The 19594-nt window shown below is 39.6% G+C and overlaps 1 protein-coding gene and 1 pseudogene across 1 annotated transcript in view; both read left to right on the top strand.

The window, feature by feature from the left end:
• HSD17B12 (hydroxysteroid 17-beta dehydrogenase 12) overlaps window positions 1-19594 on the top strand; it is a 172906-nt gene that overhangs the window by 50725 nt on the left and 102587 nt on the right. The window lies entirely within an intron of this gene.
• Window positions 1510-10656, top strand: LOC129007107 (prohibitin 1-like; annotated as a pseudogene).

The following is a 19594-nucleotide window of genomic DNA, read 5'->3' as shown; positions in this document are numbered from 1 at the left end:
TGGTCATCCTGACAAGCTGGGAAGCAAAGCCTCCCACCAGAAGTTGGAAACAGACACTTCCAGGGAGGGGCAAAGGGAACAGGAATTTATGCTAGGCAGGGTGGCCAAATATATATGTTCAGTAAGCTCTAGGAGGCACCATGAATATTCATGGAAGGAGAAAATGTGCACATGTGCAATTGATCTTCGGACCTTTCCATGGCATGGAACCCGTGTCCAAAAAATGGCAGCATTAGCATGATCTCAGGGTGGAGTTTTTGATCTTCTGACATCAAAAGATGAAGCAGAGCACACAAAAACCTTTATTGTGCTTCCTCTGTAGACTGGCCAGAACCACTCTATATGGTTTGGCTGTGTCCCCCCGACCTAAGTCTCATCTTGAATTGTAGTTCCCATAATCTCCTTAATGTGGTAGGAGGGACCTGGTGGGAGGTAATTGAATCTTAGGGGTGGTTACCTCCATGCTGTTCTCCTGATAGTGAGTTCTCATGAGATCTGATGGTTTTATAAGGGGCTCTCCTCTGCCCTCACTCTGTACTTCTCCTTGCTGCCACCATGTGAAGAAGGATGTGTTTGCTTCCCTTTCTGCCATGATTGTAAGTTTCCTGAGGCCTCCCCAGCCATGCTGAACTGTGAGTCAATGAAATCTTTTTCCTTTAAAAATTACCCAGTCTTGGGTATGTCTTTATCAGCAGCATGAGAATGGACTATACACACTCCATGGTTGGTGGTCTCTTATCAGGAAGAAATGCTGCTGGTTAGTTGTTTTGTTGAAACTGCAAAAGGAAGGGGCAGCAGTCAGGCTATTGGTTGCAGTCAGCGGTGGATCTTTTTTTTTTTTTAGAGACAGGGCCTCTGTCATCCAGGATGAAGTGCTGTGGCCCAGTCATAACTCACTGCTGCCTCTTAACTCTTAGGCCCAAGGAATCCTCCTTCCTCAGCCTCTCGAGTAGCTGGGACTACAGGCAGGTGCCAGCATGCTTGGCTAACCTTTTTTATTTTTTGTAGAGACAGGGTCTTGCTGTTGCCCAGGCTGGTCTCGAACTCCTGGTCTCAAGTGATCCTTCTGCGTTGGCCTCTCAAAGTGCTAGGGATTATAGATGTGAGCCACTGTGCCCAGTTGAAGTTCACGTTATTAATTAACTAATTAATTAATTGACAGTCTCTGTTGCCCAGGCTGGAGTGCAATGACATGATCATGGTTCACTGCAACCTCAACCTCCTGGCTCAGGCAATCCTCTTGCCTTGGCTTCTCAAAGTACCAGGATTACAGATGTGAGCCACAATGCCTAGCCTCAGGTTATTTAAAAAGTGGCTGATGGGAATGGGGAATAAAGAAAAACGTCATTCTCTGTGGTGAAGAGTGACTTGGGCACAATATGAAACTGATTCCCTGGCATGTTGTATTTGGGAAATACCAGGTGGACTATTTGAAGTTAAAACGTTGGTTAAAGATAATGAAAAATAAAGTTAGATTCAGCATTATCAGATTAATGAGGAATCCACTCTTTGGAGTATTTGTGTATGCGCAGTGCATTATTGCTAAATGCGTCTGTTATAGGTAGTTCCTAGTTTATAAAGCAATATTGTATTGTATAGTTGGGTTTATGTTGTGGTGATCAGATTATGATGTGATGAGTGACAAGTCATTGAACCTCTCTGAGATTGTCACTTCATCTGTTAAATTAGATGCTTTAATCAGGTCTTATTATCTACCACCCTCCTAGGGTTGTTTGGGGAACTACTGATTGTACTTTATAGAGTGTTGGGATCCATTAAAACAGACATTGTCTGTAAAGTATCTGCTACTGTGTTTGGCACATGTTAGGCACTTGATACATTTAGATTTAAATTTTAAAAGGCTGTTCTACCCATAGGAGCAGTCCGAACTTAGGATTCTCTATATTCTGTAGTGTAAATTGAGTGATATATTGATTAGTTTTACTTCCCAAATTCAAGGAATGATACACCAAGAAAAATAGCAATTTGTGTCCCTTTCCTGATCTAGCCCTTGGTAAAAAGCTAATCTTTAGTAACTTTTAAAAAAAGGGGTTTGGGGGGAATTCATGTGGACGTCAGAGTGGAAGAAGGTGTGAGAGGGCCCAGCAGAAGAAAACATGGCTGCCAAAGTGTTTGAGTCCATTGGCAAGTTTGGCCTGGCCTTAGCCGTTGCAGGAGGTGTGGTAAACTCTGTCTTATATAATGTGGATGCTGGGCACAGAGCTGCCGTCTTTGACCAATTCCATGGAGTACAGGACATCGTAGTAGGAGAAGGGACTCACTTTCTTATCCCATGGGTACAGAAACCAATTATCTTTGCCTTTCTCGACCACATAATGCACCAGTCATCACTGGTAGCAAAGATTTATAGATTGTCAACATCACACAACGCATCCTCTTCCGGCCTATGGCTAGCCACCTTCCTCACATCTTCACCAGCATCGGAGAGGACTATGATGAGTGTGTGCTGCCGTCCATCACTACCAAATCAAGTCAGTGCTGGCACGCTTTGATGCTGGAGAACTAACCACCCAGAGAGAGCTGGTCTCCAGCCAGGTGAGCGACGACCTTACAGAGTGATCAGCCACCTTTGGGTTCATCCTGGACTACGTGTCCTTGACACATCTGACTTTCAGGAAGGAGTTCACAGAAGCCATGGAAGCCAAAAAGGTGGCTCAGCAGGAACCAGAGAGGGCCAGATTTGTGGTGGAAAAGGCTGAGTAGCAGAAAACCATAATCTCTGCTGAGGGTGACTCCAAGGCAGCCGAGCTGATCACCAACTCACTGGCCACCGCAGGGGACAGCCTGATCGAGCTGTGTTAGCTGGAAGTCGTGGAGGACATTGCATACCAGCTCTTGCTCTCGGAACATCACCTACCTGCCAGCAGGGCAGTCCGTGCCCCTCCAGCTGCCCCAGTGAGGGCCCACCCTGCCTGCATCTTCACGGGCCAACTGGCCACAGCCCCGATGATTCTTAACACCGCCTTCCTTCTGCCCCCACCCCAGAAATCACTGTGAAATTTCATGATTGGCTTAAAAAGTGAAGGAAATAAAGGTAAAATCACTTCAGAAACCCCATCACCCCAAAAAATTGGCGGGGGAGGTTAAAAGAAATTCAAGTAAAATTCTCATTACATAAAATTAACCATTAACCACTTCACAGTGTACGATTCAGGGGGCTTTAGTACATTCACACTGTTGTGCAACTTTCACCTCTATCTAGTTTCAAGGCATTTCCATCACCCCAAAAGGAAACACCATATCCACTAAGCAGTCTCTCTCTATCCTCCCTTCCACAGTCCCTGGCAACCACTAATCTGCTTTCTTCCTCTATGGACTTACCTATTTATTCTGGATGTTTCATGTAAATAGAATATGGTGATGACCTTTTGTGTCTGGCTTCTTTCATTTAGCGTGATGTTCATATATAAGGTTCATCCACATTGTAGCATGTATCAGTACTTAATCCCTTTTTGTGGCTGAATAATATTCCATTATATGTATATACTACACTTTGTTTATTCTGCCATCATTTGTTGGACATTTGAGTTGTTTCTACCTTTTGGCTATTGGCAGTGGTGCTGTTAGGAACATTCATATACAAGTTTCTGTTTGAATACAGGTTTTCAGTTTTGGGGGCTATATACCTAGGTGTGGAATTGCCAGGTCATATGGTAATTCTGTTGATCTTTTTGAGGAACTCCCAACCTGTTTCCCTCAGTGGCTGCACCATTTTATATTTCTACTAGCAATGTACAAGGGCTTTAATTTCCCCACATCCTCACCAACACTTAATTTACATTTTTAAAAATTACGATCAACCTAGTGTGTCACTGTAGTTTTGATTTTCATTTCCCTAATAATGTTGAGCTTTTTTCTTATTCCTGTTGGCCATTTGTATATCCTCTTGGATAAATGTCTATTCAAGTCCTTTGCCCAATTTTAAAATTGGATCATCATTTTGTTACTGAGTTGTACAAATTCTTTATATATTCTAGATACTAAACCTTTATTATATAGATGATTTGCAAATGTTTTCTCTCATTCTATGTGTGGGTTGTTGTATTAGTCTGTTTTCACACTGCTGTAAAGAACTGCCTGAGACTGGCATTTATAAAGAAAAGAGGTTTAATTGACTCACAGTTCTGCATGGCTGGGGAGGCCTCAGGAAACTTATAATCATGGTGGAAGGTGAAGGGGAAGCAAGGCATGTCTTACATGGCGGCAGGAGAGAGAGATCGAGGGGGGAACTGCCACATGCTTTTAAACCATCAGACCTCCTGATAACCCACTCACTGTCACGAGAACAGCATGAGGGAACTGCCCCCATGATCCAGTCACCTCCTACCAGGACCCTCCCCTGACATATGGGGATTACAATTGGAGATGAGTTTGAGTGGGGACACGGAGCCAAACCATATCAGTTGTCTTTTCATTCTCTTGATAATATCTTTTGATGTACAAAAAAATTTTAGTTTTGACGAAATCTGTTTTACCTACTTTTTCTTTTGTTGCTGTATTTTCATAGCTAACCTTAGTTAGCTTTTTCTCTGCCTTCTGTATCCCCTCTACTTTCTAGCACTCCTTGTCTAATTGCTAACATTTATTGAGAATTTCTTTTGTGCCAGGTCTCATGCTAAATACATTACATACATTGATACATTGTTCCGTTTAATTTGCAAGGAGTCCGGTATGGTGGGTGCTATTATTAACAGTTAATTGAATCTTTTTTTTTTTTTTAAGACGGAGTCTCACTCCGTCGCCCAGGCTGGAGTGCAGTGGGATGATCTCGGATCACTGCAAGCTCTGCCTCCCAGGTTCACGCCATTCTCCTGCCTTAGCCTCCCAAGTAGCTGGGACTACAGGCGCCCACCACCATGCCCGGCTAATTTTTTTGTATTTTTAGTAGAGATGGGGTTTCACCGTGTTAGCCAGGATGGTCTCGATCTCCTGACCTAGTGATCCTACCTCGGCCTCCCAAAGTGCTGGGATTACAGGCGTGAGCCACTGCGCCCGGCCTAACTGAATCTTTACAATGACTCTATCAGACAGATAATATTGTATTCACTTTACAAATAAAGAAACCAAGACAATAGTGGTTAACTATTGCTAGAAGTTAACTAGCCACAGAGGTTAAATAGAGGTGGCAGAGTTGGGATTTGAATCTAGACTTGAACCTTGCTGGTTTGATTTTATTGTCCATGTTCTTCACCACTTCTCATATTGTATTTGCACTAAAATAGCAAAAGCCTTTCCATTGTGGTGTCTTACCAGGCCCTGTGATTCAAAAGTAGTAACTGCTTTGTTCCCAGTCAGAATTCCTATTCTCATGAGGCCCCTTCCATGTTACTCCTACATTTTGGGTATTCCCAAAGGAAGCCACAAAGTAGTTTGACTCTTGATCACACTGAGGCATAAAGATTGATAGCCGTTTAATTCTTATACATGGGTTTGCATTTTTAAAGAGGATGTGGCATTAACCAAAATGAATCATTATTTGGAAGGGTTTTTAGTTAACCAAATAAAGTGAAAAAATCAGGCAGAAGGCATTTTTGGGTTATGGTGCCACCAGAAGGAATCTCAGGGCCTTGCCTGGAAGTTGGCCCAGGAGAATAACTGCCTTAAGCAAATCTGCTTTTCACAGTTTTTTTTGTTTTGTTTTTCTGTTCTGGACCTATAGATGCTTTGAATTTTTGTTATTGTTGTTGTTTGGGTTTGCCAGTTTTTTAAGTGGCAAGTAGAACGGTCTCCAGTTTCTGGTTGGGTCAAAAGAAGGGGAGTAAAGAGTCGAAGAGAGAGGTGCTCAGTGGGGAACCTGAAAAGACTGAGTGGGAAAAAGGGGACTCTGTATTGGGACAGGACATTTGTAAACTGGGCATTTTCTTTCTATAGTAATCTACTGTTCTTGAAGAAAGATGTGTGCTTCCTCATACCATGGGATTGTGGAAAATGCCCACAATATCTGGGTATATGCATAAACTAATATTTTTCTGTAAAATTATTTTTATAATATGATTAGGAGAACAAGTTAGAATGTTCTTATATTGTATCACTTTCACTGTTTGTCTTTAATAAAAATGGAGGAAGTTGCTGCTGTTTTATTAACTTGCAGCCTGCATGCTTCTCTTCTTTGTTCTTTGTAAAATATGAGCTGGCGTGTGTTAAGACTACGTTAGCATTTGCTCTCAGGGACTTCTGTGGTTTCTAAATTCAGCACTGCTAAGCCCCTACACTGTTTGCCTGAATCAATTGAGACTGCTATTTTTAGCAACAAAAGGGAATTGAAATAGCAATTTTCTTTCCATGTAATAGATTCCCAAGAGGAATACTGATGCAAGCTCTCTATCATTTTCTATTCCTACCACCCTCCTCCCAAAGCCCTCAGAGGAAAGGCAGCTGTCATGGTTTGCAGCAGTATTAATCTTTAATCAATCGAGTGTTTTCTGCATTCAGGTGTTCGGGGGAAAAAAAGGGTCACAAGAAGGAACCTGTTTGGAATAACGAAGCTCTTAGGCATGGACTTTACAGTCAGAATTTTGTGGGTAGTGGCAGGGAATAGACAGAAGAGCTAAAAATAGTGAGTTTGCTTCCAGTGTTGCTCTAGTCTATTTTTGATGTTTGATTTTGATAAGGTTGATTGGGTTCTTACTAAAAATATCTGTTCCTAGCAAGTTGAGGACAAAAAGAGTAGAATATTTTTAACCTACACAAACTAAAGTATTTTTGTTGACTGTATAAAGTCTGGAAGTGGAGCCCTGGTCCGTTGCCAGTATTTTATATAATCTGTAGCAAGCTAGACACTTCTGGATGCCAAGTTGGGCTATTCTTTATAGTTGTCGGTTTCCATCTTCTCAAAGGCTTGTAAATTTGGGTTCTGGTGTTATATTTGTATATGAAGACATAAGCCTTTTTTAAAAATCTTCCTTTTTCCTCTTTCCTTCTTTTCTTCCTCTACCTTATAGTGCCACCCATGACCATGATCTGTACTGTCCCAACCCACAGTGTTCTGGGTGATACCATATAGCTTTTTTCTGTGTACTGTTAAAAGCTACCCTACCTTATCCACGTATTTCATAGCAAAGTGGAATCTGAGGACACCAGTGTTAAATGAAGAAGCAAATCTTAGAGACAAGAATAGTGAACTGTCGGGCCGGGCACGGTGGCTCATGCCTGTAATCCCAGCACTTTGGGAGGCCGAGGCGGGTGGATCACAAGGTCAGGAGATCGAGACCATCCTGGCTAACACGGTGAAACCCCGTCTCTACTAAAAATACAAAAAATTAGCTGGGCGTGGTGGCGGGCACCTGTAGTCCCAGCTACTCAGGAGGCTGAGGCAGGAGAATGATGTGAACCCGGCAGGCGGAGCTTGCAGTGAGCGGAGATTGCCTGGGCGACAGAGCCAGACTCTGTCTCAAAAAAAAAAAAACAACACAAATAGTGAACTGTCACTACTTTGGTAATTTAGCATGTTTTAGTAAAACATGTTTTAGCATGTTTAGTAAAGCATGTTTTAGTAAAATATGTTTTAGCATGTTTCACTGGCACATTATGAGTGAAGTAGTTCTCTCTAGCACTGAAAATCATCACTTGTCTCTTTTTTTTTCTTTGACTTTTAAGTTCAGGGGTCCATGTGCAGGATGTGCAGGTTTGTTACGTAGGTAAACGTGTGCCATGGTGGTTTGCTGCCCAGGTCATCTCATCACCTAGGTATTAAGCCCAGAGTCCATTAGCTATTCTTCCTGATACTCTCCCTCCCCCAACCCCCACCCTTTCCAACAGTCCCCAGTGTGTGTTGTTCCCCGAAAATCATCACTTTTCAAGGACAGCCTCAGAATTCTTTGAAAGTGCAAATCTGCGGGTTTATCATAAACTTAAACTTCTCTCTGTTAAAGTTCTTGAAAATCTCACTTTTAGATGATTGTTGACGTTGAAAGGAGGCTGAAGAGTATAGGGGTTGTGTAATTATTTCTAAATAAGATGTGGAAAAAGCAGTGGGTAGGGTCATAAAAGGTTAGTTTTCTAAAATCTCCCTTCATTCATTCACTCATCCATTCATACAGTAAAACCTCATTAATCATCTGCTTTTTGCCAGGTTCTGTGCTAGCAGTTAGACTGTGATGACCCAGATAGACCCTGCTCTTACAGAATCCTGTGTGATGAATGTCATGACGATATTGTCCAAAGGATGACTAGGATGGCTAGATAGTAGGAAGAAGAGTTTTATTGGCAATATCAGTTTGCAAAACAGAGAGTCTCCAGCATGAACCAAAAGCACTCTCTCCAAAGCAAAAAGAAAAAAACTAGAGGTTTTACAAAAAGAAGAAATGTTACCTATTGTTCTTTGAGAAAGTGCACTGGCTTTGGGTAAGGGTTTGGGGAGCTGGCAAGTCCTGATTGGTGAGCAACTGCTGTGGACAAAATTAGTTCCAGAGTTGCAGCAAGCATAGATAAAACTGGTGTCAGGTTACAAGGAGCAGGTTCAGCAGTCAGGCTTGCAGAGAATTACATTCTTGGAGCAATGTGTTGTACCCTAAGGACTTTTCCCCCTGGCTTCCTGTCTCTGTTTCAGTCGGGTGTGACAAGAATGACCCGACTGGCATGATCAGCTTTTACAAAGGGGGAGTAGGAGTACTATGGGGCAGAGAATTCTGTATGAGGTTCTAAGTTAGTCTACAGGTCAAGGAAGGCTTAATGGGAGAAGAAACGGTTTAACTGAAAAACCTCAAGGATGGGAGGGAAACACAGCTAGAAGTGTGTCTTAGTTCATTTGTGCTGCTATAATAAAATACATAAAGAACAGAAATGTATTTTCTCACAGTTTTGCGTGCCAGGAAGTCCAAGATCAAGGTGCTGGTAGGTTCAGTTGTCTGGAAAGGGATACTGTGTGCTTCCAGGATGGCACCCTGTTGCTGCATCCTTTGAATGCTGTGTCCTCACAGAGCAGAAGGCAGAAAGGCAAGTTGGCTGAAGGAACACTTCATGAAGATTCTTTTATAAGGGCCTTAATTCCACTCATGAGGGAGGAGACCTCATGGCCTAATCACCTTTTAATGTCTCCACTTCTTATTACTGTCACATTGGCCATTAAGTTTCAACACCAGACTCTTGGAAAGGACACATTAAAACCGTAGCAGAGTGTACGTTGGAGGTGTAGGGAACATTTGCGAAGAGAAAGCATGTTACCTTGGAGGAACTGTAAAAATTTCAGCACAACTGGGGCATGCTTGAGTGGAAGGAGGAAAGTGGTAGGAGTAAGGTCAGCTCATGGAAGACCTTGTAAAGAATGAGGGGAGTGAGAAGCCAGTAACAGGTTTTAGGCAGGGAAGTGAAGTTCAGATTTGCACTTTGGAGTGATTGTTTTGGCTACAATGTAGAGAATGAATTGGAGAGGAGTAAGAACGGGACCAGGCGAATGCGTTACAAGGCTGTTAACAGTAGTTCTTGTGGGAGATGAATGATGGTAGCTCTAGGTGGTAGCAATGGGAAGAAGTGAATGAATTTGTGTTTCAGTTTTTATATAGTTGGCAAAAGGGAAATGAAACTTCTTGGCAGAGAAAAAATGGTGTTTGAGAAAGATAATTTTTAACTGTGTATAGCGTGAATTGAGTGAGGAGGGATGAAAGATTCCTCGTACAAGTCCTTGTGTTTGGGATGATAGCGTAGATTGGGGTAGTAGTTGTGAGAATTACCTGGATGATATCAGTGACATACCTTGAGCAAATATTCTTATAATGATGTGAATATTATTTTGTTTTCATAATTTATTTTATTGACCATTTACGCTTACTTTTCTGGGCCTGTCATAGTTACTTTAATAAGACAGAAGTTTATTTTTCACCCACTTTAAAGACTAGAACTCTTGCATATGTTTGATTCCTTATGATAAACAGTAAAAGAAGAAATGATTGGGATTTTAAAATGGCGTGGTAATTCAGTGGTGTTATCAGGGACCTTGATTCCTATGATACTGTTCCATTATCTTAGCCCATGGCTTCAACCCTAAGATTACTGCATGGTTCAAGAGACTACTGCAGCTGCAGCCATAACTTTAGAATTGGCTAGATGAAGGGCAAAAGGGGCCTGTCTCTGCCAACTCAGCTTCCATTAAGCAGCCTTTTTCAAAGTCCTTCACAACCTTGCTTCATGTTGTTCCCTGAAATTAATCATATGGCCACTGCTAGCTGGTAGGGAGGTTGGAATATAACGCTTTATTCCAGGCCACAATATGCTGGGCTAAAAATCAGTATTCTCCTGCAAAGGAAGAAGGGAAGAATGGGTATTAAGGAAGGCAACCAGCAGGCTCTGGCCCAGATGTGCATTTAACACGTGAAGGATGACATCCCCAGGGTAGTTTTTGCACATTGTATCTTATCATTTCAGTGTTGCTGTGAACGCTTCGTTTTTTCATTTTAAGAAACCACAAAAAACAAGCAGTGCTTCTGATTTGGATGACTTGGAAGCTGGTCTTTGTTTTATTTGGTTTTCATTGAAAATTGGTATTATAAGGGTGGGAGTGTTTAGATCAGTGTTTCCCAAAGATCAACCAAGAGATTGTCTTAGGTACCACATTGATTAATATTTTTAAATTTTGACATTCATATGTTTTTTACACTAATAGTCTATGTTAATTGAAACTGATGGTCCTTTATAAGAAGTAATTAAACAGTAATCAAGTAATCAAGTTTTTTATTAAATTTTATTTAAGAAAAAATTTCAGTTTTAAGAAAACTTAAGTGACCTTGAAAAATACTGATTTAAGCAAGACTACCCTGATTTTGGGAAATTGGAGTAGATGAGTTTGCTGGCTCAGTTTACACCATTTTTCTATTCATAGTAGCAAAGGACTTTAAAAAAAAATGCAGTACATGCACATGGTTAAAAAATGTAAAGAGTTAAAATAATGATAAAAAGTAATTTCTTTCCCATGTTTCCCTAATCCCCCAGAAGTAACTATCAATAGACTTTTGATTTGAGATGTTATACTTTGGTTTACCTTTCTAAAATTTATGATGAAGAATTGACTCCCCAGACAATATAGTTTAATTTTAAAATAGTGAAAATCACACTATTATTTTATAAAAATAAAAAATTATTGAACTTAACTGAGGAATTTTCTTTTTCTTTTTCTTTTTTTTTTTTTTTTTTGAGACAGAGTCTCGCTTTGTTGCCCAGGCTGGAATGCAGTGGCGCAACCTCGGCTCACTGCAACCTCCGCCTCCTGGGTTCACACCAACCTCCTGCCTCAGCCTCCCAACAGCTGGGACTACAGGCACCTGCCACCATGCCTGGCAAATTTTTTGTGTTTTTAGTAGAGACAGGGTTTCACCACGTTAGCCAGGATGGTCTTGATCTCCTGACCTCGTGATCTGCCGCCTTGGCCTCCCAAAGTGCTGGGATTACAGGCATGAGCCACCACGCCCGGCAACTGAGGGATTTTCTATCCAACTACAGCTGCTATCTCTGCTACTACTGTTGGAAGACATATAGCTTTAAGGCAAAGGAAATATATATATATATATATATATATATATTTTTTTTTTTTAATTGAGACAGGATCTCACTCTGTCACCCAGGTTGGAGTACAGTGCCGCAATCATAACTCACTTCATCCTCAACTTCCTGAGCTCAGAGGATCCTCCTGCCTCAGCTTCCCGAATAGCTGGGACTATAGGTGTCTGCTACCACATTGGCTAATTTTCTTGAGGTTTTTTTTTTGTAGGAATGGAGTCTTGCTATGTTGCCCAGGCTGGTCTTGAACTCCTGGGCTCAAGCATTCTTCCCACCTCAGCCTCCCAAAGTATTGGGATGAGCCACTGTGCCCCATGAAAATACCTTTAAAACCAAAAGCAGGACAACACTTATTCCTACTGTCTTAAATAAACAAATTTGAATTTTTTCCATGTTTGTTGAGTAAGACTTTTTCTTTCATAATTGACTTAAACTTGGGTATGTTTGTATGTTATTGCAAATATAATACATTACCCATCATGTAACTTGTAGATCTAAAGGCTTTGTCATTTCCTTTGCTGGGGAAATGATACTTGGCCTCCCATTGCCTGACCACTGTATATAACACTAATTATTGTAGAACTACAATGGTGCTATAGAGATGGCTAAGAGAGGCCCAGGATTTCCAGGGTTTTTTTTTGTTTTTTTTTGTGCCCATAAATAATTTTTGCACTTCTCTGTTTTCTCAGAAAAAATATTTACTTGTGAGGTAATATTTGACTTACATGTAACTGGGCAGTGTTGGATTTGGTTTTGAGAAGTATGAGAAAATGGAAAAATGATATTTTTACCTGAAATATCAGAGGTTAAATTTTTAATATTTGTACAATGTAAAGTCATATTGTTTCTGCTTATATTTAAAGTCCTAACCATGAAATGGGTAATTTATAGAATATCTAATATTGAATGTGGACCATTGTATTCTTGATAGTCACACACATAATAGTTTCTGAAGACTGTTAAGTTTCACTTAAATTTGATAGTTGCTAGCAGGAGATAGGAAAAAGTGTTCTTGCTGGGCATAAATCTTTCGAAGTGTGTTTTGTGTCATTCTCAACTAAAGTTAGTGTACTTTGGTATAATATGCTTAGGAGGAACCTTGGGTGCTCCTAGTTTTAAAATGATGAAGTAGCAATACTTTTGGCCTTTCATCTCTTGGAAGTGTTCTCTAAAGGTTAGAAAAATAAGAAATGGAAAGCTCCATTTTGATGCAACTAGGGAACTGTCATCCCTCATCCCCAGTCACAGCTATTGAAGGTGGTGGAGTGGTAACTGACTTCCAGAGAAGACACCTGAGTCATCATAGTGGGGCCACCATTGGGAAACAAGCAAGTTTTGTCCCTTGGATCCCAGAACAGCACAGGAATTGGAAGTATCAGGTATCTCAAAAGACAGGGGTGGGGCAGATATGCTTGAGACTCAAGGAAATTAAGCAGCAGAAGCCCTAAGATGAGACACCAAAACACCTGCAAACTAATAACTGCCCAGCAGCCAGAAGACTGGAAATTAGGGAATGCTTTTTAAGAGACACTGAAGGGCCCCAGAGAAGAGACAGATACTGACTTTTGTGGATTCCCCAACGAAAAAGCTGATTGGCCCATTGATTGCATTGTATTGAGGGCCACGGTGTAATCACTTCACCTATGAACTCTAATCGATATTTTAATGCAGCCAAGATGAGAGTGACCAAAACAATCAAGAAGGAACTTAGAGGAACAAAATATAAAGAGTAGAAGAAAATGTAAATGTGTAAACAAACTATAATTAATATCCTCAGATATTAGACAATGGATCTATAATAAGAACAAGATGCTGTTAAAAGCGAGAAAGAGAGTGAGTGTGCAAAAGGGCAGTCGGAATATGGAAGATTCTTCGAAGTAGAAAAATTGACAACCTACCTTTAAAAAGTACATAGATGGTTTGGAAGATAAAGTTGAAGAAATTTATAGGAAAGTAGAGCAAAAGGTAAAGTAAGATTAATAGATAAACTATTAAGTCCAAATTCCGATTTATAGGGATTCTAGGAAGAGAAAAATGTGAGGCAGATATTATCAAACAATTAACATAAGAAACTTTTCAGAACTGAAGATCATGAATTTTAAGACCCACCAATGCCTAGCACCAGTGAGTGGAAAAACACCCACTCATTTGGGTACATTTTCATTATGGAGTCCTACAGACTAAGTAATAATTGTAAAAGCCCCAGTGATAAAAAAAAAAAAAGCAGGTTACATAGAAATGGTGGGAAGTAAGAATGGTGAAACATTTTAAAATGATACTTGCATTAGAAGACAACGGAGAGTTGTCTAAAATTTTTTTGTTAAAAATGATTTCCTGCTTAGAATTCTATACCCAGTTAAGCTATTATATGTGTGGTTAGAAAATAGACTTTTTACAAAAAGATATACACAATTAAAAAATATTGTCTTTTAAACTGTCATATAAGGAGACATGATGACTAAATGTGGTATATCCTGGATATCCTGGATGGGATCCTAGATCAGAAAAAGGACATTCAGTAACAAGTAAGGAAATCTGAATAAGATATGGACTTTCATTAATTGTATCAATATTGGTTCATGTGTATGTGAGGTGTATTCAGGAATGTTCTCAGGAATACCACCTGTGAGGAAGCAAAAGAAGCAGAATTGAGCAGAGGGAGAAGTTGAACTGTGATGCAGGTGTAGCAAAGGTTGTAGCTGATACCATTGGCCCTGAACGTAGGATGGCTCTAGAGAGATGCCTAAGTGAGGTAAGGGAGCCCAACCTTTGTCCCTGAGTGTGGCCTCGCCATTAGACACGTACTGCCCAGGGGAGCAAGGCAGTCCCCCTTTGGCTGAGAGCAGTTACTGGGAGAGACTCAGTCCTGAGCTGGCAGCAGGTAACACTCCTGGAAAGAAAGGATCGATTGAGTACCTCTTTGCCGGAAGGGAGGATCTGGCTGGTGCACTAACAGTATTCATTACAAACTCCAACAACTGGACAATCGAGAAAAGGAAGACAATATACATGAGGCAGATTTCAGAATCTCTAGACCTGGCATATTCTGGCCTTTCTAAGACTGTTTTTAGTTTTATGGTATGCTGGTTTTTAGATCAGCCCAGAGTTGGCAATTTTAAACATGGATACACACATGCAACAGTTATCTGTATTCTTTTGAAAGAGATTCCAGTCAAATGTTTAGATGCACAGTAACTGAGTGACTTTACGTAGTTTCATTCTTCAGCATATTCTCATTAAGAGATTTCTGAGCCCTTAATCTGAGAAATCTGATGATACTGCCATCAGTTCATTGGTGTAATCATATATATAGTCATATGTCACTTAATGGTGGGGATACATTCTGAGAAATGTGTTGCTAGACAACACATTTGTTGTTGTGCAAACAACAACAGAGTGTACTTCTACAAATCTAGATGGTTTAGCCTACTGTTCATACCTAGGTTATACGGTATGGCCTAAAGCTCCTATATATAATATATAAAGCTCCTATATATAATATATATAGGTCCTATATATAATATATAAAGCTCCTATATATAATAGCATGTTACTATACTGAATACTATAGGCAGTTGTGACACAGTGGTATTTGTGTATCTAAATATATCCAAACATAGAAAAAGTACAGTAAAAATATGGTACAAAAGATTAAAAAGGGCCAAGGATGGTGTCTCATGCCTATAATCCCAGCCTTTGGAAGGCCGAGGTGGGAGCATTGCTTGAGGCTATGAGTTCAACATAGCAAGACCTGGTATCTACAGGAAAAAAAAAAAAAGTTGGTCAGGTATGGTAGCATGTGCCTGTAGCTACACAGGGGGCTAAGACAAGAGGATCACTTGAGCCCAAGAGTGAGAGGCTGTAGTGAGCTATGATCACACCATTGCACTCCAGCCTGGGTGACAGAGCAAGACCCTGACTCTTAAAAATAAACAAACAAAAGATTAAAAATGGCACATCTGTCTAGGACACTTACTGTGAATGGAACTTGCAGGACTGGAGTTTCTCTGGGTAAGTGAGTGAATGAGTGGTGAGTGAATGTGAAGGCCTAGGATATTACTGTAGACTTTATAAACACTTGATACTTGGGCTATACTGAATTTATTTTAAAATTTTTTCTTTAATAACTAGCTTACTGTAACTCTTTTACTTTATAAACTTATCTTGCTTATCTTTTGGACTTTTGTAATAACACTTAGCTTAAAAAAGAAACACATTGTATACTGTACAAAAATATCTTCTTTATATCCTTATTCCATTGTTAATTTTTGAAATTTTATTTTTTACTTTTTAAGCTTTTTTTTGTTAAAAACAAAGATATAAAACTTACACACTGGCCTGGGCCTACACCAGGTCAGGATCCTCAATATCAGTGACTTTTACCTCCACATTTTGTCCCATTGGAAGGTCTTCAGACACAATCACACACATAGAGCTGCCATCTCCTATGATAACAGTGCCTTCTGGAGTATCTCCTGAAGGACCTGCCTGAGGCTGTTTTACAGTTAACTTTTTTTCTGTAAAGCAGAAGGAGTATACTCTAATGTGAAAAAGTATAGTATTATAGTAAATACATAACCCAGTAGCATAGTTGTTTATTGTCATTCAAGCGTTATATGTTATATATAATTGTATGTGTTCTACTTTTCTATTACTGGCATAGTTGTAGGTTTGTTACACCAGCATGACCACAAACACGTGATTAATGCATTACTTATGACGTTATGACAGCTACAGTGTCACTAGGTGATAGGAATTTTTCAGCTCCATTATAATCTTAGGGGCCCAGAGCTGTATATGTGGTCCTTTGTTGACCAAAACATTGTTATGCAGCTGCTGACTGTATGTGGTTTGCTTGCTCCACAGTTGTAGGCTTAATGCAGAATAATCTAGTTACCAACAGGATTTGTAAATAGGTCAGTGGCTAATAGGTGTTAGTGTAGGAAAGTGTAAGATACTGTACTTGTAAATGAAGACTTTTGAGAAACCAGGTTGTCAGGAAAACTGTCCAAGTCTTGCGTGTTTTGCAATTTTTTAGACCAACTAAATGCTGATCATCATTTAAACACTTACCAAATGTCTACTGAACACCTACGTTGTGCATGTTGCCTAGCAAGGAGACTAGAATCTTACAGAAGAATTAAGACTTGTAGATGTAAGGAAATACAATTTAAAATAGAGTGGTAAAGTGCCATAGACATAAAGATGTGCCAAGTGTTGTGGGAGTTTAGAAAGAGGAAGTTTTCTTTCGCTTAAAGTGATCTAGAACAGTGAAGTTGGTGGATCTTCAATAAGGCGTTGATGGAAGAGGGTAGGAGGTGAGGTTCTGTGTTGGGAAAAGGGCTTGTGGGGTGCCTGTATAAACTGGCCATAAAAATAGGGGACAATAAGTTCTGGAAAGCCACAAGAGGCCTCTGAGGAGGAAAGCCTCCTAATTGCCATCATGTTCCCATGCTCAGAGTGAGACCTGCTCTCTTATCTGTAAACACTGTGTTCATGGAGAAAGACACTCCTTTGAAGCATTGGAATGTGGACAGATATGCAGGCTCCTAGTTAAGCCTACTCCCACCAGCTACTCTCCGATAAGTTAAAGATATGCTGTTTGAACACAAAGGAGATTCACTTAAACTGCCACTGCTATAGATTACACGTATGACGCACTGCCTTCCGTTCACCGTTTTGCCCTGAACGTCTGCTTCTTAGATCTAAGTGATTATACTCAATAAAAAGTGTGGAGACCAGAGCTCTGAGCCTTTTGCAGCCTCCATTTTGCAATTGGCCATCTGGCCGCCCCTCTTTATGCACTCTTAACCTGTCTCTTCTCATTCCTTCGTCGCCATTGGACTTTGAGTACCCTACAGGTGGTGTTGAGGCTGGTCCCCAACAGTTCTGGGGTCTTGGAGAGGGGAGAAAAGTTTATCACAGAGAAAAGGAAGAGGAGAAAATTGGAAACAATTAGAATATGTTTATCCATCACTTATGAAACGTTAGTGAATCAATAACAAGAATACAGTATAAAATTTGGATTCCTGTGCCTCTAAAAACAGTCGGGAGATGAAAAGTTACAGAAAATTATGTTCATTGTTACTCTAGTCACAATACCAAAGACGTGGAATCAGTCCAGGTGCCCATCAATGGTAGATTGGGTAAAGAAAATATGGTACATATACACCGTGGAATACTACACAGCCATGAAAAAGAATAAAATCATGTCCTTTGCAGCAACATAGATGAAATTAGAGGCCATAATCTTAAGCAAATTAACACAGGAACAGAAGACCAAATACTGCATGTTCTTACTTATAAGTGGGAGCTAAACACTGAGCACACGTGGAAATAAATATGGGAACAATAGACACTGTGGTCTACTAGAGGGTGGAGGGAAAGGGGGTGAGTTGAAAAACTACCTATCGGGTACTATCCTCACTACCTGTGTGGTGGGATATATACCCAAAACCTCAGCATCAAGCAATATTCCCATGTAACAGACCTGCACATGTACCCTCTATATGTAAAATAAAAGTTGAAATTAAAAAAAAAAAAGAAAAACAAAAGTTGTGAATTGATCGTGAGGTTGGAGGAGATTTTATAAGATGCTCAGTTTTCTGTAGTTAGGTTCTCCCACAAACATTTAAATCTGTTAGTTACTAATGTTTCCTATAAACAGGACAATAGTGACAAAAACACATGGGTTACCTTTGGAAGCTGCCAGAGTACCAATTTATTTTGAAAACTGATAAATAAAGGCAAAAAAAATTCAAACATTTATCTCGTGTTTTTATGCAATCTATATATCATGGTAACTAACTAATGAGGAATAATTTGTCTCTGGAAATATTCCAGCTAATAGATGAAGATGAATGATTGAACTCTAATATGACCATTTTGCAACCTCTAATGAAATAATGGATCTCAGTGGTGACCAGCAGTGGCTGCTGATATAACAAAACAAAAGATAACCAGACATATGCTTCCTGATGTAAAAATGCATTATCCCTTATGAAGTACTCCTACCAAAAAAATCAAACTTGAATTTGATCAATATCTATATCCAACCACCATGGGACAGAGGAACATGTTAAATGATATCAAGGACAGGCTGAGAAAGCACCAACCTGTGACCTAATATCTTAAACCAATAAATTGAGAGGGTGAAGGGAAGAAAGGGGAGAGGGGTTATAGACATGGTTAATTGACATATTAACAAATTTTATTATAGAAACTTTTGAATCCTGATTGGAACAATTGTTAAAAGTCTTTTGAAACATTTGGCAGAATTTATAGTGATTACATATTGGATGTCAAGGAATTGTTATTTATAATTTTAGGAATGAGATAATGGCATTGTGGCTATTTTTAATAGCAGAAACATACTGTAATAGTTATGAATGAAGTGACATAATGTTTTTACTTCAAAATAATCCAGTGTGAGAGGAAGCAGGAGGGGATATTAGATGAAGCAAGGTTAACCTCAAGTTGTTGATTGGTGAAGCTGGGTTATGGGTAACTAGGGGTTTGTTATACTATTCTCTGGATATTTCAACTTTTTTTTTCTTTTTTTTTTTTTTTAAATTCTGGAAAGATATCAGCTAAGCAAGAACATGATGAAAGTCTATAAGACTATGAGAGATACGGCTAGGGAGACTATGAATGTGTTTACCGTATTTCTGAATAGTAGAATTAGGGACCATCTTGTATAATTTGAAAGAAGTGGACAAATACAAGAAAATCCTACTTTACACCATAACTTGTTTTTTAAAGTCTGTAAATGTTTTGGAAAAACTCATATTTAGAGAATTTGGGGAGGCATCCCTTTTTGAAGCAGACATCTGTGCTTTGAACTTGTAACATGATTCTAGTATTCCAGAGATAAGATATCATGGTATAGCCTGCCCCATATAATTTTCAATGTTTCTGCTACATAAAGTTTTTGAGGTTGTAAGGTAAATATGGTTTATCACAGAATAATTAAATCATTTTCTATTTACTTTTACTACCCTTTGTTTTAAAAAGTAGCTTATGAAGATATATACAGTAAGTATGTACTTAAGTGTACAGCTCAGTGAATCTACACACACACAGTAGT

The sequence above is a fragment of the Pongo pygmaeus genome, chromosome 9 (assembly GCF_028885625.2).
Source record: "Pongo pygmaeus isolate AG05252 chromosome 9, NHGRI_mPonPyg2-v2.0_pri, whole genome shotgun sequence".
In the NCBI taxonomy this organism is placed as follows: Eukaryota; Metazoa; Chordata; class Mammalia; order Primates; family Hominidae; genus Pongo; species Pongo pygmaeus.
The sequence above is the reverse complement of the archived record's forward strand: the minus strand, read 5'-3'. Positions and strand labels throughout refer to the sequence as shown.